At 41.6% G+C, this 24,530-nt stretch overlaps 1 protein-coding gene across 1 annotated transcript in view; it reads right to left on the bottom strand.

Moving 5' to 3' along the window:
- The window catches only part of MALRD1 (MAM and LDL receptor class A domain containing 1), a gene marked incomplete at its 3' end in the record, with an annotated part of 701,795 nt that overhangs the window by 145,370 nt on the left and 531,895 nt on the right, over nt 1–24,530 (bottom strand). The window lies entirely within an intron of this gene.

Genomic DNA, 24,530 nt, shown 5'->3' with positions numbered 1-24,530 from the left:
AATATGTGTGATAATTGAGAGATAAAAGAGGCTTGACCCACCATCTGGTCTCTCATTTTGTAACTCTGAGCACATTTTACATCACTTATAATAACACCGGACAAATATTTTTGGTGTACGTTTGGATTCATTGTTTCCTGTCAGCATGTTTTTGATTTGATTTGATTGGGGTAGCCAAAAATTAGGTGCCAATAAAAATTGACGCTAAGTAATGTAGCCTAATATAATTACAAACAATATAATCTGTGAGAAAGATGCAGATAAAAGACCAAGGGCTCCTTTTACTAAGCTGTGTTAGGGCTTTAACGCGAGGAATAGCACATGCTAGACGCTAACGCCAGCATTGAGCTGGCGTTAATTCTAGCCATGTAGTACGGGGTTAGTGTGCGCTAATCTGCTGCAAGCGCTAAAAAACGCTAGCATACTTAAGTAAAAGGAGCCCCAAGTCTTGCACCACCTTTAAAATACTAAGTAATTTTCCAACCATCTATCGCAATTGAATTACAGCAGTAAGGCACACTATGGGGCCCTTTAACTAAACGGTTGTAAATGTTTGCAATTGCCATGCATTAGGTGCAAAAATAAGTGCACAGTAAGTTGAAAGCTTGTGCACTAAAAGCAGGGGGCCCATCATCTGCTCCTCATCTACCACACAGGGCAGACACTTTCTGAAAGAGCAGCATGTTGGAAGCAGTGGTAGAGCATGCAAGAGCACCACCACTATCTGCCAGAGTATGTAACATAGAACTTAACGGTATTGCGGTATATAAACTGTTATTATTATTATTAACATGGTAGCAGCCCAAGCAAAGAAAATGAATAAATAACTGTAATGTCAGCGCCTCCTTATATTTTTTTCTGTCCAGTCCCCCCCCAAAGAGATCCACCTCAACCTCACTAAAACTTACCCCATCCAATCTGATGTCCTCAATGCAATCCTCACAAACAGCCCCTCCTAACTGGAATATTGCTACTCCTTGGGTTTTGGCCAGGTACTAGTGGCCTGGATTGGCCACAGTGAGAACGGGCTACTGGGCTTGATGGACTCAAATCTATCATGATACCCCAAACCCTCTGCAAAGTCCTTCTCACTCAAACCTGATTCTCCCCCATCCCCAGAGAACCTAAGCATCCACGGGACTTAACTCGGGAGTGGGGGATAATCAGGGCAGGAGTGGTCCCCCTTCTGCTTTTATTCCATCTGTCTCAAGAAAAAGCACCAATGACTCCTAGCAGTAGGAGACCAAAGTAGGATAGAATGATTCATGATTCCAAAGTATAGGATGACCATTGAATCCATCCTCTGTTAAATACTTCCCAAAACATCAAAACAATTTGATCTCTTTCTCATTTCAGGATTATGAAACTGTATTTTGATTTTATTGTACACCGTTTTGAATTGTGATACAACTAAGGCGGTATATCAAGTTTTAATAAACAATAGATGATATTTGAAACTACCTTTCCTATGCCAATTCATATTGTTTTGAATTATCTCCCACTCCAAACCTATCTTCAGGTAGTTTTTGTTCCTGCATGTGCGTGTGAGAGAGTTCTGTCCCTTTGGTTGTCAGCATCTGTACTGTTTCCCGTTATCATTTTTGTGCCTGTGGATGTTGGTGGTGGGATAATCAAACTATGAGAATCACTGAACCTCTAGCCCATAGATGCCAACCTGCATGAGACATACTAGGACACTGGGGCCATCATGAAAGAGCATTTGAACTGCTAATGACATGTTTAGGTGACTGGATATGTCTGGAGGGAAACTCCTCTATAAACCAGAAAAAACTATGTCAGAGCTTCCTGGTTGACTTCATCCTGCACAATCTCGTACTAAAGCACAGAATCCCATTTCCTGAAAGACAGGAGCCTCACGACAGAGAAACTGAGGAAGGGGAACATAAGAACATAAGAATTGCCACTGCTGGGTCAGACCAGTGGTCCATCGTACCCAGCAGTCCGCTCATGCGGTGGCCCATAGGTCAAAGACCAGTGCCCTAACTGAGACTAGCCTTACCTGCATACGTTCTGGTTCAGCAGGAACTTATCTAACCCTTTCTTGAATCCCTGGAGGGTGCTTTCCCTTATAACAGCATTCCAGATTTCTACCACTCTCTGGGTGAAGAAGAACATCCTTACGTTTGCATGGATAGCCCTAATGTCAATTAGAGAGTACCCTCTCGTTCTCTTCACCTTAGAGAGGGTGAACAATCTCTCTTTCTCAAGTCAATTCCCTTCAATATTTTGAATGTTTCGATCATATCCTCTCTCAGTCTCCTCTTTTCAAGGGAGAAGAAGCCCAGTTTCTCTAACCTCTCATTGTACGGCAACTCCTCCAGTCCCTTAACTATTTTTGTCGCTCTTCTCTGGACCCTTTCGAGTAGTACTATGTCCTTTTTCATGTACTGCAACCAGTGTTGGACTCAGTATTCCAGGTGGGGGGTGCACCATGGCCCGGTACAGTGGCATGATAACCTTCTCAGATCTGTTTGTGATCCCCTTCTTAATCATTCCTAGCATTATGTTCACCCTTTTTACCGCCACTACACATTGCGTGGACGGTTTCATTGACTTGTCTACAAGTACTCCCAAGTCTCTTTCATGGGGGCTCTCTCCGAGTACAACACCAGACATCCTGTATTCATGCATATGATTTTTGTTACCGACATGAATAACCTTGCACTTATCCATGTTGAACATCATTTGCCATTTCATGGCCCATTCCTCGAGTACATTTATGTCCCGTTGCAGGTCTTCGCAATCCTCCTGCATCTTCACTACTCTGAATAACTTTGTATCATTTGCAAATTTAATCACTTCACTTGTCGTACCAATTTTCAGGTCATTTATAAATATGTTGAAGAGCACAGGTCCAAGCACCGAACCCTGCGGTATTCCACTCATGACACTTTACCAGTCTGAGTATTGTCCATTTATCCCCACTCTCTGTTTCCTATTCGCCAACCAGTTTTTAATCCACGTGAGTATATCACCCTCGATTCCATGGCTCGCAATTTTTCAAAGTAGGCATTCATACGGGACCTTATCGAACGCCTTCTGAAAATCTAGATAAATGATGTCGACTGGGTCACCCTTGTCTGTCTGCCTGTTTACTCCCTCAAAGAAGTGCAGCAAGTTTGTCAAGCAAGATTTTCCTTTGCTGAAGCCGTGCTGGCTGGTCCTCATCAGATTGTGTCCATCAAGATGATCAATGATGTGGTCCTTTATCAGCGCCTCTACCATCTTTCCCGGTACCGAAGTCAGACTCGCTGTTCTGTAGTTTCCCAGATCTCCCCTCGAACCTTTCTTGAAGATCGGCGTAACATTCGCCATTTTCCTGTCTTACGGAATCTTTCCTGATTTGATCGACAGATTGGCTATTAGTTGAAGCAGTTCAGCTATAACCCCTTTCAGTTCCTTGATTACCCTCAGGTGGATGCTGTCGGGGCCCAGGGATTTATCGTTTTTAAGCCTATCAATCTACCTGCATACCTCTTCTAGGCTGACTGTCGACCCTGTCAGTTTCCTTTCTTCATTTCCTGTGTATAGCTTGTCGTCTTCTGGTATATTGGATATATCTTCTTCGGTAAATACAGACACAAAAAATGTGTTCAGTTTGTTGGCAATGTCTTTGTCCTCCTTTAGTACTTCCATGGTCATCTAACGGCCCCACTGCTTCTTTTGTGGGTCATTTCCCCTTCCCCTTAATATATCAAAAGAACAGCTTAAAATTTTTTGCCTTCTAGGCTATTTTTTCCTCGTAGTCTCTTTTGGCCCGTCTCATCGCCTTAGGGCACTTACTTTGATATTGTTTGTGCTTTTTCCAGTTTTTGTCTGTTTTTGGCCTTTTCATTCCTTAAACGAAGTCTTGTCTGATCGCTTTCTTCACTGCTACATGAGCCACACTGTTCCTTGTTCTTTTTCCTCTTGGAACCCTTGTTGATTTGCGGTATATATAGATTTTGTGCCTCGGTGACTGTGTCCTTAAAATGGGACCATGTTTGCTCTAGCGTATTTATAGTGCTTATCCTCTTCTTAATCTCCTTCCTCACCATGGCTCTCATCTCTTCGTAGTTCCCTTTTCGGAAGTTCAATGACATGGCAGTCGTTCTGGATCGATTTTTTGTTCATGTGTCCAGGTTGAAGTGGCTCATATTCTGATCACTGTTTCCCAGCATCCCTTCTACTTCTACACCTTGTGCCGGTTCTCGTAGTCCATTTAGAATTAAGTCCAGAATTGCATTTCTTCTCATATATTTCTTGACAAGTTGTTCCAGGAAGCAATTGCCTACAGCATCCAGGAATTTGGTCTCCCTACTGCAGCTGGAGTTGCCTAGGTTCCAGTCTATCCCCGGATAATTGAAGTCACCCATGATAACTGTGTTGCCTCCCTTGCATTCGTGTTTCATCTCCTCCGTCATTTCTCCATTTCTCTTCGGACTGCCCTGGAGGTCGGTAGTACAGTGCTCCCCCAGCCATTTGCGGTCGGAGATTTGCGGTCTCAGTCGTTCACAGTATTTTCCAACTGCGAATGACCGGGCAGGAGAGGGCAGCCAGAGAGACAGGAGAGAGCAGCCAGAGCGCCGACGAGTGAAGGAAATCACTCGCGGTATGCTCCAACCGCCTTTTCCTGCACTAAATCAGGAGCTGTCATCTCTGTCTTCCCATGTCTCTCTAGCCGCAGGCACTACCAGGACAGCAGCACCCATAAAACCTATGCCATGCCTATGCAGCAAGTGGTAACCTCAAACACAGGTCTTTTTTTATGAAAGTAATCTGTAACCAGTATGAACAGTATGTAATTTCATGGAGATGAGAAAGAAGCCAGGTAGCCTACTGAAGCAAGCCCAATTTGAGACTGTTTCTGTGGTGACCCAAAATGTATTTTATCCCATGGACTAAACTGAGGCTGACTGAATTCTTTCAACAGGAATAAATCAACTGAAATGCTGTATCCCACATCCTAAGAAAGCATTGAATGACATGATACATTATTATAAGTTTTAGGCAAGGCTCCATCTTGTCTGTGATCATCCAGCCTGGCAGAAAAAGAACAAAATTTAATAAAGCCAAAGATGGTAGGCTGAGATCTCTCCATAGCTATAGAACACAAAGTTATTAAAAAAAAAAGAATAAGAATAAATGAAATACTCAGAAACTGTGAGAAATAAAAGTTGAATCCCACTAATACTAGTGAAAGCTGTGTTCTGATCTAACAGCAACCTCTGTGCTGAAAAAGATGAAGAGCTCAGAGCTGAGATCTTTAAGATATTCCTTAAAAATTCTTAACCTCATCTTCTAATTGGGCACCTGGTGCACCATTTAAACTACAACCGTTCAGAAATCTAAATAGTGTTTCTTTCTTGTGTAGACGACAATTAGCCAGAATAGTTCCTGGCATCTGTGAATCCTAAACTCAACTGCACATTGATTCTGGTAAAATTTAGAAGAAATCCTCATTCACAGGGCATAGAGAATAATATAATGGCAGGAACAGCAATAAAGGGAGAAATATGTGACTCTGTCCTACTACTACTACTATTAATCATTTCTATAGCACTGCTAGACATAAGCAGCGCAGTACATCAAAAATTAGAAGAGACATTTCCTGCTCAAAAGAGCTTACAATCTAGTCAAGACAGACAGATTGGACAAGAAGGTGCATCAATGCACAGTGCTCTGGTGGGGGACTTACAGAGGGAATGATATGACAGATATTGGTGCTTAGAAGGTGGGTTGTAGTTTGGAATTGAAAGCAGCTTCAAAGAAGTGGACTTTGAGTCTAGATTTGAATGCTGCCAGAAACAGAGTTTGATGTATCAAGTCAGGCAGTTTGTTCCGGCATACAGTGCTGCAAAGTACAAAGGATAGAGTCTGGAGTTGGCCATAGAGGAGAAGGGTACAGATAAGAGAGACTTACCTGATGAACAGTGTGCGCATGAGACAGATTTGCATATCTGTCACTTCCATTATATGCAAATCTGTCTCATGCATATTCATTAAGTATATTCTGAAAAGCTGACTGGCTGGGAGTCCCCCAGGACAAGTTTGAGAATCACTGCTCTATACTCTAAAAATTGTCTTCCTGAGCTAAAAGTTTGCAATGAGTATGCTTTTAGCCAACTTAAAAGAAATTTTTTGAGTATGTTTAGGTCACATGAAGAAAACAATGCATCTACTTGCCATTTTCAAATCTGTGTGCCCTATTTTGTCCTCATCGGCTAATCAAAAAAATAGCAAATGCAAAGTACGTGAACATTTTTGTATTTCCTGGTTGCTGATATTCAAAGTGAAACAAACCTGCCAAGAGGCTGATGAACTAGTTTGAAATATTAAAGCATAATGGACGAAAGCAGGTGTTTTTGCCTTTTTTGCATTTGGTGTGGCATAGGTGAGTTATTTGCCAGTTTCACGACAAATACATTTAATGGTTATATTGAACCTAGAGGAACTTCTACTAGACTGTATGATAATAATAATAATAACAGTTTATATACCGCAGGACCGTGAAGTTCTATGCGGTTTACATAAGATTAAAAAAAGGTACAAATTGATTGAACTTAAAGGAGGTGAGAGAAAGTGGTTAAGAGGTCAAGGGAACCGTTATTGAGGAGAAAGAGATGTACGGGTCAGCAATCTAGATACATCAGGAACAGATGTGTTTTTAAGCGCTTCCTGAATTTCTCATAAGTAGTGGGCGAGAGCAATTGTTCTAGATCTTTACCCCATAATGCTGCCTGATGTGAGAGAAGGTGTTGATAGTGGTTTTTTTAGCTTACATCCTCTAACTGGGGGGAAATGAAAGTCAAATGTGAGCTTCTCTTGTGTCTGTTGGCTGAGAGGGAGAAAAGGTCAGTTATGTTGGCTGAGAGGGAGTAAAGGTCAGTTATGTATTTAGGGGTTAGTCCGTATAGTACTTTAAAGCAAAGGCAGGTGAACTTAAACTACGCGCGCTTCCATGGGCAGCCAGTGCAACTGCCGGTAGTAAGATGTCACGTGATCAAATTTCTTTAGCCCGAAGATTAGTCTGACTGCTGCATTTTGCATTAATTGTAAACATTGCATATTCTTTGGGGAAATTGCTAGATAGGCGCTATTACATGTCGTTACAACATGAGTTAGTGCTAGGTCATAGCCTCAGTAATACAGTAGTTTCCACATTGGCATGACAGCACACACTAATTCATGTGCTAACCTCATATAGGATTGGAAATGGGCAGATTATGGGTGAGACTCAGCCTTGCATTTATTATGCCGGAACTTTCCACATGTTGTCACTGATGCTGCTACAGAGCATGTATCTGTAGTTTCTGCCACCACGCTTACTATGTGGTAAAGGTTTCTTCCGTATGGAAAGATGCTGGGCATACCCCCAACAGTTACTGCACAGGCTTTCCATTTATCTTTAAAAAAGACAAACTACTCCACCAGACTATTATCAAGATAAACATCAAAAGTGAGGCGGGTATATAATTATACACAAAATATTTTAATATTTTGTGTTTAATTATATACCCACTCCACTTTTGATGTTTATCTTGTTTCCATGTACCATGCCATTGAGTAAAAGGGCTCCCAAGTCTAGCTATATACCCAATTTTTGTGTTTCAGTATAATATGAGACAAGCCCAAATACATAAATAAATAAGCAATAAATAAAAATAAACCAGCCCAAAACAACCGATCAAAGAGGATTTCAGAGTTATTCAGTTTTCCTTTCATGGCTGTCAGCTATACTATATGTTGTGCGGCTTCCCATGTTAATCAATGCCAGTGGTCAAATAGATGCTCATAGAGTAAACAACACTTCAAACTGGGAAGGTGTGGGTGTGTATCTATTATGAATTTGTTTCCTATTCATGCATGAACATGAAAGCTGTACCAGAGTCAAAATCTGCAGGGAGCTGAGTGAGAATAGACTTTTGCTGCAGAGGCAAGTTGTTTTCATTACACCAAGAAAGGAGGGAATGGTTTGGGGGTTTTTTTTTTTACTCCCACAAGTCTTTATGACAGTTTTAGGTTATTTTTTTTCTAATATGGTTTCAGAGGACTTCAGCCGTATTAGCACATTTACATATGCAAAATGATCTGATAATTATTTAATACAGAGATGATATGCATGTAAACAATTTACTGTCCAATGCCTGATCATGTCTGTCCTATAAAAGAACTAAGAATAAATGACATTAATCTTTTTATTTTTAGTAGTAGCATTTTACTAAGTCAAAGTCATTCAAACATTACAACTTTACAGACTGGAAGCATGTTTACAAGGCTCTCAAATGTAAACACACATATTCTAGAATGCTAGAGAAAACATCTCAGCCAGGTAAGCAGGAAATAATGTAATCCTAGATAAAGTAAATAATATAGTATGGAGCTCATTTTCAAAAAAGATAGATGTCCAAAAGACAGCATAAACCAGCACTTGGGCATCTTACTAGTCAAAACGTCCAAATGGGCATTCTCAAAACATATTTTCTATACATCTTTCTGGTCATTTTCTCTCCGGTGCATCTAAATATTAAGGGGGGTGTTAGAGGCATGTTTTGGGTGGGCTTAGGGCAGGTTTAGGACTTGAACATTCTGCAGAGATAATTAAACTTTCAACAAAATGTCTGGGACACCATTTAGATCAGTGGTTCCCAACCTTGTCCTGGAGGACCCCCAGACCAGTCGGGTTTTCAGGATAAGCCTAATGAATATGTATGAGAGAGATCTGCATATAATGGAGGTGTCAGGCATGCAAATCTGCTCCATGCATATTCATTAGGGCTATCTTGAAAATCAGACTGGCCTGGGGGTCCTCCAGGACAGCATTGAGAACCACCGCAGGAAGCATTTCAATCTTCCCCAGATCCTACAACCTTCTAACTAAATTATCTATCTTGTAATGACCCTGATACACTGTCCAGATCTCCCCCAAAGTAACCCGCTCTACTTTGTAACTCTCCTGGAAATGTCCAGATAACTTCTGTAATCTGCCTTGAACCGCATGGTGGAATAAAAGTCACTAATGTAATGTTTGGAGCTAGACCTATTTTAACAAACAAATAAGGATCAAAAAGGTGCTCAAACTGACCAGATGACCACTGGAGAGATTAAGGCATGACCCCCCATCTTATTCCCCAGTGGTCACTGACCCCCCCCCACCACCACCCAAACGTGAAAAAAACAGTACTTTCCAGCCTGTCTTACAAATTCACGTGACTCATTTGCATCTCCACAGTAGAGCAGAGGGGCACTCTAAGGGCTACTGCAGTGAACGTCACATTAAAAGTCCCAGGTCCCATAAGGTCCCCTGGTATCTTCCGTACCACAGAGAACTGAAGCAGAAATGCCAAGTACTGGAGCATAAATGGAAAAAAATCTAAATCCCCTGCAGATAGACAGTCCTGGAGGGACAGTATCAAGTTCTACAATACAGTACTAAAAACAGCAAGGAAGAATTTCTACGGTGACAAAATCACCAGATCCAATAACCAAAGCAGCACATTGTTTAACATCTGGCTCTTCTTAACCTCTAAAAATGACTCCTCTATTCTCCCCTCCTCTCCAGCAGTGGACGACCTAGCAAAATTCTTCAACGAAAAGGTTGCTACTATAAGAAGCTCTTTTCCATCAGCAGTCACTTATAATTCTCTGGTGCCCAGCGACACTAACCCTATCCCAGTAGACAGATCCTGGACAGTCTTTGAGCATGTATCCGAAGCCCAGGTCTCTAAACTGTGCCACAAATTAAGATCCTGCAAATGTTCCTACCTTTACGAGAATATTCCCGCACAGGCTATTTCATCTCTCACCAGACTTATCAACTCAGACTTATTATCTGGCCCATTTTCATACAAATGGGACAGATAGCCCTGACCCCATTACTGAAAAAAGCTGGTCTATACCCATCCTCCCCTTCCAGCTATCGTCCTATAGCAAATATTCCTCTCCTGACCAAAATGCTCGAGGCTATTATATCGACTCAGCTCTCATCTTACTTAGAGAGATTCTCCATTCTATTACCTTGCCAATATGGCTTCAGACCCAGTTTCAGCACTGAATCCCTGCTGGCCTCTTTAATCTCAAAGATTCAACAACTTCAATCTCGTAATAAGTTTGCTATCCTACTACAATTCGATCTATCTGCAGCCTTTGATGTTGTCCACCACGATATCCTAATTTACCAACTTTTTGACATAGGCATTGATTCCACAGTCTTAGACTGGTTCTCGAAATTTTTACGATCCTGCTCTTAAACTGTTAACATGAATGGAACCATGTCTTCTCCTTGGAGACCGCTATGTGGTGTTCCCCAGGGATCACCCCTGTCCCCTCTTCTTTTCAACATTTATATGTCTTCTTTGAAATTCTTCCATCTATCTCCCTTTGAAACTCTATTTACATATGCAGATGACATCTTTGTCCTTCTTAAGATAGATTTGAACTTCACTAACCTCACCGAAAATATAACAGCTTGTATAACGAGACTCCAATCCTGGGCCCTCTCTGTACAAATGAAGCTGAATGAGTCCAAAACAAAACTACTCTGGCTTGGCCCAAAATTAGATCAGTTACCCACGCTCATTCCACTACCTTCTGGTCCCACACTGCAGATCGAATTCTCAAGCAAAGTTTTGGGCATCATTATTGACTTTACACTTTCCTTTAATGATCATCTCAACTCTCTGGTAAAAAAATGTTTTTTTAGTTTTCACATGTTGAGGAAAGTGAGATCCTGCTTCCGCCAACAACATTTTGCTGTCCTTGTACAATCAATCATTCTTTCCAGACTGGACTATTGTAATTCCATCTATCTAAGTCTAACCAAGAAAAATCTTTAGACTTCAGCGGATCCAGAACACTGCGGCTAGGTTGATCTTCGCAAAAAGCAAATTCGATCATGTTTCCCCGCTTCTGTCAAAACTTCACTGGCTTCCGGTGATTTCTAGGATTCACTTTAAATGTACCTGCCTAATTTTCAAGATCCTACATGGCATTCTTCCTCCCCTAATCCCACTATCCTGGAATTCTTCGAGACCTAACCTACCAGATCTGCCCATATACTCAAACTATCTTTCCCCTCGTTAAAAGGTGTAATGTATGCAGGTAAATTAGGGAAATCCCTTTTCTTCAAATTCACTGAGCTTTGGAATAACCTCCCTGCCCCACTGCGGAACCTAGGCTCATTCTAATTATTCCAAAAGCATCTGAAAATCTGGCTTTTCTCCAAAACATAAAGCTATCTATTTAAAATGTAAAGCTAGCTATCCTCTTCATAACCTCTAATTTCTTATTATGTCCTTCCCTCATTTATTGAATTACCTGTAAACCATGTCAAGCTCTATCTTTATGGAGATGATGCGGTATACAAACTTAAGGTTTAGTTTAGTTTAGTTTAGGTCTGATTTTGCAATAATTTGATTGTATTGTATGGCAAGCCCTCCAAAACCTATTGTACCTACATAAAGATGACACCTGCAGGCATAAGGGCTATTGTTGTGGTGTACAGGTGGGTGCAGTAAGTTTTGGGTGAATTTTGGAGTGCTCACCATACAACATAAGCAGGTTATAGTGACATGTGTACCTTGGACTTTTATGTGACATTCACTACAGTACCTCTTAAGCGTGTCCCTCTGCTGTGCTCAGCTGTCTGTGAACTGTTTGCTAAGAATGCTGGCTGCTTGAATGTCTGAAATGCCCAACCTCAGACTTAGACCTCCCATTGAAAATGTCCCTCTATACCTCCATTTACTTAAAATGTTATTATCATATTTTTCTCCTCTCCCATTCCCACACACTTACCAAAATTCCTTCTCTGTGATGTTCCTTCTGTGGAGCAAGATAGTACAGTTATCCACACCCTCTCACTCTACAATAAAATTGAGAACCATGGAATAGAGGGTGAAATACTCACGTGGATTAAAACTGGCTAGCGGATAGGAAACAGAGAGTGGGGATAAATGGACAATACTTGGACTGGAAGAACGTTACCAGTGGGGTGCCGCAGGGCTCAGTGCTTGGACCCGTGCTCTTCAACATATTCATAAATGATCTGTAAATGGGTATGACGAGTGAGGTGATCAAATTTGCGGACGATACAAAGTTATTCAGAGTAGTGAAGACTCAGGGGGATTGTGAAGATCTGCAACACCACATAACCACGCTCGAGAAATGGGCAATGACATGACAAATGAGGTTCAACGTGGATAAGTGTAAGGTAATGAATGTCAGTATCAAAAATCCCATACACGAATACAAGATGCCCGAGGCGGTACTTGGAGAGACCCCCAAGGAAAGAGACCTGGGAGTACTGGTTGACAAGTCGATGAAGCCGTCTGCACAGTGCGTGCGGTGGCAAAAAGGGCAAACAGAATGCTAGGAATGATTAAGAAGGGGATCACAAACAGATTGGAGAAGGTTATCATGCCACTGTACTGGGCCATGGTATGCCCTCACCTGGAATACTGCTTCCAGTATTGCTCACTGTCCATGAAGAAGGACACGGTACTACTTGAAAGGGTCCAGAGAAGAGCGACTAAAATGGTTAAGGGGCTGGAGGAGTTGCCGTACAGTGAGAGATTAGAGAAGCTGGGCCTATTCTCCCTTGAAAAGAGGAGATTGAGAGGGGACATGATCGAAACGTTCAAGATAATGAAGGGAATAGACTTAATAGATAAAGACAGGTTGTTCACCCTCTCCAAGGTAGAGAGAATGAGAGGGCACTCTCTGAAGTTAAAAGGGGTTAGATTCCATACAAACGTAAGGAAGTTCTTCTTCACTCAGAGAGTGGTGGAGAAGTGAAATGCTCTTCCGGAGTCTGTTATAGAGGAAAACACCCTCCAGGGATTCAAGACAAGGTTGGACGAGTTCCTGCTGAACCAGAATGAACGCAGGTAGGGCTGGTCTCGGTTAGGGCATTGGTCTTTGACCTGGGGGCCGCTGCATGAGAGGACTGCTGGTCACGATGGACCACTGGTCTGACCCAGCAGCAACAATTCTTATGTTCTTAGGTCCTCCTAATATAATGCAAAACAGCCTAGCAGTGGTTTCAGATAAGAAAATAAACAGCAAATGACATATCCTTTGATACCTATACTATTCATTTAGCAGTAGACTACATACTCTTTGTGGGAGCTTCCCATGCTGGGCACTAAACTTGCTGAAACAATTGGTTCTGTGTAGCATCCCATCTTTCAAATTTCAACATCTGGAACTCATTTTTCCATTGAACAAAGGTAGAGGAGTCTAGTTTCTGCCAATTCATCACATTAATCATTTCTTAACAGTGTCCCTTTCAAATACTTCTTAAAACTATAATTTCTGTAGAAAGCAATGTTTAAAATTACAGCCTTTATGCAAGTATAAGGTGATGAATGCATTCATATATCGCAGTGCTAGTATTTATAATTTATTACTTTGCGTAGAACTGATTGGAGTGGTATTCTCATCTGAACATAAATCTTGTCTAGGTAAAAATGATTGCTAGATGAGAAAAGTAGAGGGGTTTTTTTTTTCTAAGAAATATATACTTCACCATGCTGCCAAGAGATATTTCATTGATTTGTAATCTCCACTTGACCAAACTTAGAGTCTCTTCTTGTTAGCATCATAAAATGACAATATAAATTGAGCCTGAAAATTTTTAATCCCAGCTCTATTATTGTATTTTCCAGTGTTCTTCAAATAAGTCTGTCTTGAGCATATTCATAACATATATTTTGGATTCATATTTGAATATATTTATTCCAAGAAATAGTGATTTGCCTATTTTGGCTACCCTACAATCTATAATCTACAAAAGCAGACTGAAATGTACGCCAGCATGCCTTTGCAGCCTTGGTGCCCAGCTTCATCAGGGGCACACAGCTCTGGCCCAAAGACCTTCCTAGTATAATTTTGGGTAGAACAGTGCAATGGAATATCCCGGCTAAGCTAACTGCCTGTGCCCCAAACATGATGGCTTTTACAAGGTTATATGAATCAGTGCCTGGAATTACTGTGCTCAGATTAGGTCTGTCTAAAGTCATCCATGTTGATGTGAAACTCTACAATTATTAAGAATTGTGCTTTCCATGATGATCTAGGCCACACTGTACTCACCTCCCATGTGAACTATGAAGCCCCCAATAAATTCCCAGTAGATGGGCTAGGCACCATACACCATACACACATGGGCACAGAATGTTCCATATTCAACAGTGCACCTATGGGATCTCAACCCAACATGGTCATGTGTATCTCCCAGAATAAACAGTTTCCCTAAGAAGGAAAAATGCAACACTGGAAGCCTGTGTACTATGTGAAGGTTTCACAAACAGCAGGGTAGATCATCACTGAGAGTGGATACAGGTGTGTCTCCCCCTGAGCTACAGAACAGGTTTGTTGGGCTAGCAAATTGGTTACTCTGTCCCCCTGTTATCTAATCATTGGAATATATGGTGTTGGTTTCAACATGATAATGCAGGGATAGCTGCTGATCTTTTCCACAGTGCCATTCACTTTGCTGTGGTACTTGTAGCCACCACCAGTGATCACTACCTGTAACTGCCACCTGGGCCCAGGAATAGTGCCCACCTATAGCACAGAATGTGGACAACAGTGTCAACCACAAACAGGGATAGACAGGATTGGTAGCAGACTGACAAATCCGGTGTTACTGAAACATACCTAATGCACAGAGAAACAATGACAAGATAAGATCCAGTGGCACACAGGACTATGCAATGGAAGAAGGGATACACATTTGCCCCTCACACAGTTACAGAGAGTGGGTATGGTGAAGTATTGAAAGGGAGAGAAACATAGACACATGATGGGCCAAATGGCCCATCTAGTCTGCCCATCCACAGTAATCATTATCTCTTTCTCCGAGAGATCCCACGAGCCTATCCCAGGCCCTTTTGAATTCATACACAGTCTCTGTCTCCACCACCTCTTCTGGGAGACTGTTCTATGTATCTACCACCCTTTCTGAAAAAAAGTATTTCCTTAGATTACTACGAAGCCTATCAATATCAAAACAGATGCCATAAGGTGGTAAGAGGGGCCAAAAGAGACTACGAGGAAAAAATAGCCAAGGAGGCAAAAAAATTCAAGCCGTTCTCTCGATATATTAAGGAGAAACGACCCACGAAGGAAATGGTGGGTCTGTTGGATGACCATGGAATAAAGGGAGTGCTAAAGGAGGACAAAGCCATTCCCGACAAAATGAACACATTTTTTGCATCTGCATTTACCAAAGAGGATATACACAATATGCCGGAAGCCGACAGGCTATATGCAGGAAGCAAAGACAGAAAACTGACAAGGTTGACGGTCTAGAAGAGATATGCAGGCAGATTGATAGGCTTAAAAACAATAAATCCCCAGGACCGGATGACATCCATCCGAGGGTAATCAAGGAACTGAAAGGGGCTATAGCTGAACTGCTTCAACTAATAGCCAATCTGTTGATCAAATCAGGAAGGATTCCGGAAGACTGGAAAGTGGCGAATGTTATGCCAATCTTCAAGAAAGGTTCAAGGGGAGATCCGGGAAACTACATATCAGTGAGTCTGACCTCAATACCGGGAAAGATGATAGAGGCGCTGATAAAGGACCGCATCATGGATCACCTTGACGAACACAATCTGATGAGGACCAGCTTCAGCAAAGGAAGATCTTGCTTGACGAACTTGCTGCATTTCTTTGAGGGAGTAAACAGGCAGATAGACAAGGGTGACCCGGTCGACATCTTATATCTAGATTTTCAGAAGGCATTTGACAAGGTTCCGCATGAACGACTGCTTTGAAAAATTGTGAGCCATGGAATTGAGGGTGAAATACTCACGTGGATTAAAAACTGGTTAGATAACAAACAGAGAGTCGGGGTAAATAGACAATACTCAGACTGGAAAAGCGTCACGAGTGGAGTGCACAGGGTTCGGTGCTTGGACCCGTGCTCTTCAACATATTTATAAATGACCTGGAAATTGGTACAACAAACAATACGAAGTTATTCAGAGTAGTGAAAAGGCAGGAGGATTGTGAAGACCTGCAACAGGACATAAACATACTCGAGAAATGGGCCGTGACATGGCAAATGAGGTTTAACGTGGATAAGTGTAAGGTGATGCATGTCGGTAACAAAAATCTTATATACTAATACAGGATGTCCGGTGCAGTACTTGGAGTGACTCCCCAGGAAAGAGACTTGGGAGTACTGGTCAACAAGTCAATAAAGCCATCTGCACAATGTGTGGCAGCGGAAAAAAAGGGTGAACAGAATGCTAGGAATGATTAAGAAGGGGATTACGAACAGATTGGAGAAGGTTATCATGCCACTGTACTGTGCCATGGTACGCCTCACCTGGAATACTGCATCCAACACTGGTTGCCGTACATGAGACAGGACACAGTACTACTCGAAAGGGTCCAGAAAAGAGCGACTAAAATGGTTAAGGGGCTGGAAGAGTTGCCGTACAGTGAGAGATTAGAGAAACTGGGCTTCTTCTCCCTTGAAAAGAGGAGACTGAGAGGGGACATGATCGAAACATTCAAGATAATGAAGGGAATAGACTTAGTAGATAAAGACAGGTTGTTCACCCTCTCCAAGGTAGAGAGAATGAGAGGGCACTCTCTGAAGTTAAAAGGGGATAGATTCTGTACAAACGTAAGGAAGTTCTTCTTCACCCAGAGAGTGGTGAAGAACTGAAATGCTCTTCCGGAATCTGGTATAGGGAAAAACACCCTCCAGGGATTCAAGACAAGGTTGGACGAGTTCCTTGCTGAACCAGAACGAACACAGGTAGAGCTAGTGTCAGTTAGAGCACTGGTCTTTGACCCAAAGGCTGCCGTGTGAGCGGACTGCTGGGCACGATGGACCACTGGTCCAACCCAGCAGTGGCAATTCTTATGTTCTTATGTTCTTTACTTCATCCTATGATCTCTCATTGCAGAGTTTTCTTTCAAATGAAAGAGACTCGACTTATGCACATTTAAATTACATAGGTATTTAAACGTCTTTATCATATTTCCCCTCTCCCACCTTTCCTCCAAAGTATACAAATTGAAATCTTTAAATCTCCTTATGATGAGGACCATGCACCATTTTAGTAGTCTTCCTTTAGACTGACTCCTTCCTTTTTTTTTATTTTTATTTTATATTTATCAAATTTTACATTTTATAAATCAAGTATCCACTTGTACAGAAAGTTGAAGAAAAGCAAGAAATAATACTCATAGGTAAAATACATAATAATCAACTAAATAATAATAAATGTTTAGCTTAAATTCAGCTCAAGTCCTCTATATTAGATCCAAGAAGGATGAGGCGGACATATTAACAGATATTAATAAATATCAATTCAAATATTAGGAAAACAAAGTCTCTTAGCTGAGGAAGGATATCATTTATTCAATTACACCTCGCTTGATTTCCCTTCATCCAGTCGAGTTCCTGCCAGAAAAGCTGTCAACTGGAATGGCTCAAAGAATACATATTTCTTCATGTGGTACTGTATTACACATTTACAAGGGTGTCGTAGGAAAAAAATCCCTCCAAGAGATATAACACCTGGCTTCATCAAAAGAAATTCTCGCCTTCTTCTCTGAGTTTCCCTTGCCAAATCTGGGAACATTAATATTTTATGTCCAAGAAATTCTTTCATTTTATTTCTAAAGTACAATCTAAGCAACCAGTTTTTATCTGGTGCAAGAGCCACCGTAAGAAGCAATGTTGCCGGAGATGCAAGCTCTCTGTCCGAAAGTTCCAAGATTGCTGAAACATCAAGTGGTTGACTATCCTCCTGTTGTTTAAGTGGTAATTTAGTAGTTTTCATTGGTAAGTAATATACTTGAGTAAATGGCGATAATGTATCCTCTGGAATACCCAAAATCTCTACCAAATAACGTTTAAACATATCTCTAGGTGTCACAGAGGCTATCTTAGGAAAATTAATCAAACGGAGATTATTATTACGAGAAAAGTTCTCCAAAGTTTCCAATTTTCTGCGCAAACTTGTGTTATCTTTTACCATTACTTCATTAAGCTGTTTTGATGCTTTTAACTCCTGTTGTATATTCACAATTGAGTTCTTAGATTCCTCAATTTCAACTTTTATATCATTTTCTTGAAGAGTAATTTTATTTTCCAGCTGCAAAAGCTGGGGTTTAACAGACTTGGCTAGGTCAGCAACTAAATCCCAGATTGAGTCCAGTGTTACTTCTCTGGGTTTTTCAATAACATATGAAGGATTGAAAATTTGAATAGTCTCACCGGTTATCAGCTGATTCTGGCAATCCTTCTGCTGGGCTGAAATGTTCCCTGATGTTTCCAAATCCTCGGTATTTCTTGGACTCACCTGAAAACTCAGGGAGTCCATTTCCACGCTCCCCTCTCTGTTCTTCATGGCCTCCGAGGGTAGGTGCTTGCCTCCTTCCGGGAGCTCCTCCACTCGTGGGGAGCTGGTAACCTGAGGAGGTGGGGGAGGTGCCCTAGCGTCGGGGCTGAGCGTAGTTTCTAGCCCCAAGGAAATCACCTCATTTCCGCCTCTCTGAGGCGTCTCCAGTGGGGGGGATTCCGACGCTGCCGGGATATCCTGCATCCGACGCAGGAGCTCTTCAATATTGCCGAAAGAGGGGACCGCTGAACGCCGCGAGGCTCCAGCGGCGCTGCGGCCTCTCCTCTTCGGCATCTCAAGTAAGTAAACACTCCAAAAGAAAAATTTCAAATCAGTCTTCTCCGGCGTGCTACTCAGCGTCCGGGACCGTCGGCCATCTTGCGACTCCTTCCTTTTTATATCTTTTTGATGCCCTTGTATAAGACTAGAATATTGTGCACAATTCTGGAGGCCGCATCTTCAAAAAGATATAAAAAGGATGGAGGACAAGGGATTAAAAGTATGTGAAAGTTGGTGGTGGGTGATGAGGAGGTACGAAAGGTTGGTAAAAGTTAGAGTTGGAATGGTTAGTGCAATGGAGTGATCTTGGGGAACTGGGCTCTTTGTGACCCTGGGCAAGTCACCTAACCCTGCATTGTCCCAGATATAAAAACTTAGATTGTGAGCCCACTAGGGACAAAGAAAGTACCTGCATATAATGTGTACAGCAGTGCATACATCTAATAGTGCTATAGACATGATTAGTAGTGGTAGAGGTCAGGGTACTGGATAGGTACAGCAAGAACAGGGAAGCAAAGCAGCAGCCAAAGTCACCAATACACAGGGGTCAAAGGAGATGCTTTCTGTTTCTGTTAGTTACTATAAGTAGGAGGCATACATTTGGATACATCCATTAACATCACACACTAGTGAGCTGTTTATGGAACAGGCCATGTGTTCCCACTTTCCAGTTATGCCCTTTCAAGCCCACTCTCTGCCTCAAGTGCATCTCCTTTTTTGACATCTAAATATGCATATACAGTCACAGGAAATACAGGAGACAATTTTCACAGTCCCAGGTTGAATATATCTACAATCACATCTCCTAGAACAGCATTCCTCTTCTATAATATACAGTTCAATATAGTTTAATTTTATTTAAAAAAATTTGTGTGCTCAGAAAATGGCTGTCTCCTCAGTAGCTTGTATCCATTTTCCCAACAAATGTGAAAGGCACCCTTTTTCAATCATTGCACTGTTTACACTCCAATTCACAAAAAAAAAACCACCCCAGTTCAAAAACCATCAATTCTGGCAAGAAAGATATACTTACCTTATATGAAATCAGTTCCACTTTCCATCAACTTGCTATCAACGGTCACCGAAAGGGGTGAATCATCAATATTCCTCAGTAATCATACACCATTTTTAATATCACATAAAAGTTCCCAAAATTGAAGTATATTGAACTGTATACTATACATGAAGAGGAATGATGTTCTAGGAGATGTGATTGTAGACCTAAATATGCATGCCATGGCACCTATATGCACCTATGAGGCACATTTATAGAATGCTGCCTAGCATAGTTCCTTCGTTTTGTGCATTTATGTGCTATTTGTGCATGCCCACATGGTGCCTGGGATTTATAGAACAGCCCTATTCATGATTTACACATGTAACTATCCCACTTTAACTGCTTACATTTTACATAAACTTGTATTCATAATTTTATGCTTCACATACTAAGTTGTACATACAAGTTACAGAATACTGTTAGTTACATATGTAACCTAATTCACTAATTGGCATTAACAATCAATACTTGGTCTTAATTAGTACTAATTGGCATGAATGAGGAGTTACATGTGTAACTAGCTATAGTTGGGATTCTGTATATTTACTCCTAGTGGAATTCTGCGCTACTGTGCAATGCAGAATTTGTGCAGAATTCCTCAAGGATGCAGAATTAACCGAGGTCTGCGCAGATTTTGGTGTGGGGTTGGTACTCCATCGCTGTGGTCCAAACCACTACCGGCAACATCTTCGGGCAGTCTGTTTGAACTCTGCAGGCTTCCTTCTACCATCGATGATGTCACTTCCTCTTTCTTTGGCGGGACTGCAGGAGAGGAAAGTCTGCAGAGCTGGCAGTAGGTTGCCATTAGCTAAAATTGCCATCACAGAGGTAGTGGGTAGGAATGTTACATTGGGGACAATGGGTAGAGAGTGAATGATGCTGGCTGGGAGGGGACAGGGGTGAGAGAGTGAGAAATGCTGACCTGGGGGGCGACAGGGTTGAGAGAGATAATAATAATAATAATAATAATAAGTTTATATACCGCAGGACCGTGAAGTTCTATGCGGTTTACAATGATTAGAAATGTTACAGATTGAGTGAATAAACAAAGTTACAGATTGAATGAATAAACAAAGTACAGATTTAGCGACAGGTGGTTCTTGCGCTTAGTTGTTAAGGACTAAGATTGAATAGTTTGGTTTCCTAAGTATTTCAGGAATAGATGTGTTTTCAGGCGTTTCCTAAATTCTCCATAGGTAGTAGGCACAAGCAATTGTTCAAGATCTTTACCCCATAATACTGCTTGATGTGCGAGAAGATGTTGATGATGACTTTTAAATTTACAACCTCTAACCGGTGGAGAAACGAAGTTCAGGTGTGAGTTTCGCTTGTGTCTGTTGGTTGAGAAAGAGAAAAGGTCTGTTATGTATTTAGGGGCTAAGCCATATAGTACCTTGAAGCAAAAACAACCAAACTTGAATTTCACACGTGCCTCCATCGGTAGCCAGTGTAAAAGTCGATAGGAAGGTGTCACATGATCAAACTTCTTCAGTCCACAAAGTAGGCTAACCGCTGTATTTTGAACTAGTTGCAATCGCCGCATGTACTTCTGGGGGAGTGCCAAGTAGGCGATATTACAATAATCGAGTTGACTCAGAATAAGGGATTGTACTAGAATTCAAAATGATGAGGCATCGAAGTAAGCTCTGATGGACCGAAGTTTCCAGAGGGTGTGAAAGATTTTTCTGATCAAGGAGTCTACCTGGTCTTTCATGGTCAAGTTTTGGTCCAGTGTTACACCCAATATCTTCATAGTGGGTTGAATTGGATAACTAATGTTGTTGATGCACATCGGTGCTTTAGTATCGAGTGGGTATGGCACTGCTATGAAAAATTTTGTTTTCTCTGAGTTTAGTTTTAGTCTGAATTCGGTCATCCATTGCTCCATCCAATTTAATACTTCTGTTGCTTTGGGGGTGACTTCTGAGACAGAGTTGGTAAATGGGATGATTATCGTGAAGTCGTCAGCGTAGCTAAATAGTTTTATCCCCAGCTGGGATAGTTGTGCACCCAATGAGGACATGTAAACATTGAAGAGCAAAGGGGATAGCGGTGATCCTTGTGGCATGCCAGATGGATTGCTCCATGTATCTGAGATGTTGGCTGGAGGTGGCACAGGGGCGAGAGAGATTCTGGCTGGGGGCAGGGGTGAGAGATATGCAGGCTCTTGGTTTTCGCTAGTATAATTTAATTAAAATACTGAATTGTACTGAAATTCTGGATGATAATTAGCAAAAAATTGTTTAAATTTTGTCAAACTTACAGAATTTGTAAATTTTGTGGCCAGAATTTGGATTTTCTTTTGCATGCAATTTTTGAAATTTTTTATGCAGAATTTTACTAGGAGTATATATTGCATGTACAAAATCCATAGTGTGCAATTTTAAGGGGGCAATGGGCATGGGTGGGTCAGGAGCATGGCAAACACTTAGGGCTCCTTTTATCAAGCCGCGCTAGTGGTTTAACGTGCGCTAAACCGCCGGCTGCGCTAGCCGCTACCGCCTCCCTTGAGCAGGCAGTAGTTTTTAGGCCAGTGCGGGGGTTAACGCCTGATGAAACATCGCGCGCGTTAACCTCGCTAGCACGGCTTGATAAAAGGAGCCCTTAAACATACATCTTATAGAATACTGGCATATATCTGCCTTCATTTTTCTCTGTTTTCCATCAACAAGTGAGACATTCCTGTTAGGGGCAAAACCAGCATAGCATGGCAGGAGCCTGGGTAGGAGAACCTAGCACATGAGTCAGGGAAGTTAAGGTTTAACTTTCTTTCTTGAAGAAAACAGTACAATAGGGATCTCTATTCTACAGCAGGTAAGGCAGCCTCTCAATAAGGTACAAGGATGGGCTATTTATGGAGAGGCAAGCTAGAAGCAGCCACAGAATCTCAAAGTGCAATGCAGGGTGTACTGTAGAGTGAGTTGGAAATTTATGGAAATATGCTGTATATGTCTTTTTTTCCCTTGATTTCTAATGTGAATTTTGAGAGCATTATTATTAAAAATAAATCTGGTTGGTTTTTTTTTTTCTCAAAGTTCTGTTTCCCAGAACTTCTTTTGTGGCTATTGGATTTATAAATGAAATCATCTGTATTGGTAAACATCTTCCATAAAAAGCTGGAAAAAGCTTGTGTGCTGATTTCAGTTCAGAGCTTCCTTTAAATATCCATTGAGATATTTGTCAGCTCATAATTATGTCTCATTCTTGGAAGCTTGAATCAGTCTGTGGGGAAATTGTACATGATAACCTCAAGCACCTTTGATGAAAGACTTACACAGAATGGCATGACTCAAACAAGAAAGCCTGACATGTAAACGAGACAATTGGTTATATAATTCCATGAGGGTTTGTGCCATACATCAGCATAATATGCTCTACATGACTGTTATCTGTTCATCTAGCCTTTCTTTCTGTATCTTTCCTTTGTTGTTGTTTCTTTTCTGGATATGGTTTAATTTAGTATGAATCATCTAAAGGAAAGGCACATGTTCTGCATATACAGAGTGACGACCTCTTATGAAATAATTGCTAAATGCCCTCTATTTATTTCTTTTTTTTTACTTTCCTTTCCATGCTCTCGCTCTGCTATCTGTGTCATTATTCCCAGCTCTTTCTTTAACTCTTTTCCTTAACTTTTATCAACTGTAGACTGATTACATGTGGAGGGGCATAATCAAAAGGGACGTCTAAGTCCATTTGCGTCTAAGTTGCAAGTTGTCCAAAGTAAAAAAACAGCCTAGGACACATTTTCGAAAAATACATCCAAAATTTTTTTGTTTTGAAAATCGTCTAATTATACATCATGCCCATCTGATCATCCAAGCCGCTAAATCGTCCATCTTTATACCACATTTCCGTCCAACTTTTTGTCCAAGTCAAAAATGCCTAGAACAAGCCCTGTTGGATGTGGGAGGGGTCTGCAAAGTGATGGACTGAACACCCAGACATGGCACCTAAATATTGGGGTACCTTACAGGACACTGCTGTGAACTTCACAAAAAGGGTGCCATGTCTTCTCCTTACTACAGCTCCCTTATAGGTCATGGTGAGCTCCCCAAACCACCTCCAGAATCCCCTAGACCCACTTATCTACCACCCCAATAGCCCTCATGGCTGCAGGAGCCACTTACATGCCAGTAAAAAGGGTTTTGGGGGTGTATAGGGGAGTGCACATGCTTAAGTATCAATGCAGTGATTACAGGGGCTTATGGGCATGGGTCCTCCTCTGCATGAGTCCCTAACCCATCCCCAAGATGGATTAAGCCGTCTCTGTGCTGGACAACCAGGCTTTCCTATGCCAGGCGGCCAGGTGATGATGGTCTGGAGTGGGGAGTTCGGGAGTGGGGGGGGTTCGGGGATAACTGGGGTAGTGTGTGGGGGTCTATTTTATGTGTTTTAAGTGCTTATCTGGTGACTTTAGGTGGGTTTTTGTGACTTAGACCATGTGTTACATGGTCTAAGTCACAACATCCAAGTTCTGTCTATCATGGGCTGTATAACTTTCGACTAAGTCTAAGCCGGCCCACGTCCCGCCCAACTCCCGCCCTCGTCATTCCTCCTGAAACGCCCTGTTTAGCTTTGCTCATTCAGCAGCACTATATAAGCCTAGGTCATTTAGAAATATGTCCAAAACCCATTTTTATTATCGGCACTTGGACGTATTTGGGAAATGTTCATCCAAGTGCCGACTTAGGACGTTTGTTGGACGTTTTTCTCTTTCGATTATGAGCCCCATACTGTATAGCTGTGCTAAAAAGTGATCTATTCTATTTGTAGTGCATGAGTTTCCTGTACACTAAGGCCACTTACAGTATATAGTA

The sequence above is a fragment of the Geotrypetes seraphini genome, chromosome 2, assembly GCF_902459505.1.
Source record: "Geotrypetes seraphini chromosome 2, aGeoSer1.1, whole genome shotgun sequence".
In the NCBI taxonomy this organism is placed as follows: domain Eukaryota; kingdom Metazoa; phylum Chordata; class Amphibia; order Gymnophiona; family Dermophiidae; genus Geotrypetes; species Geotrypetes seraphini.
The sequence above is the reverse complement of the archived record's forward strand: the minus strand, read 5'-3'. Positions and strand labels throughout refer to the sequence as shown.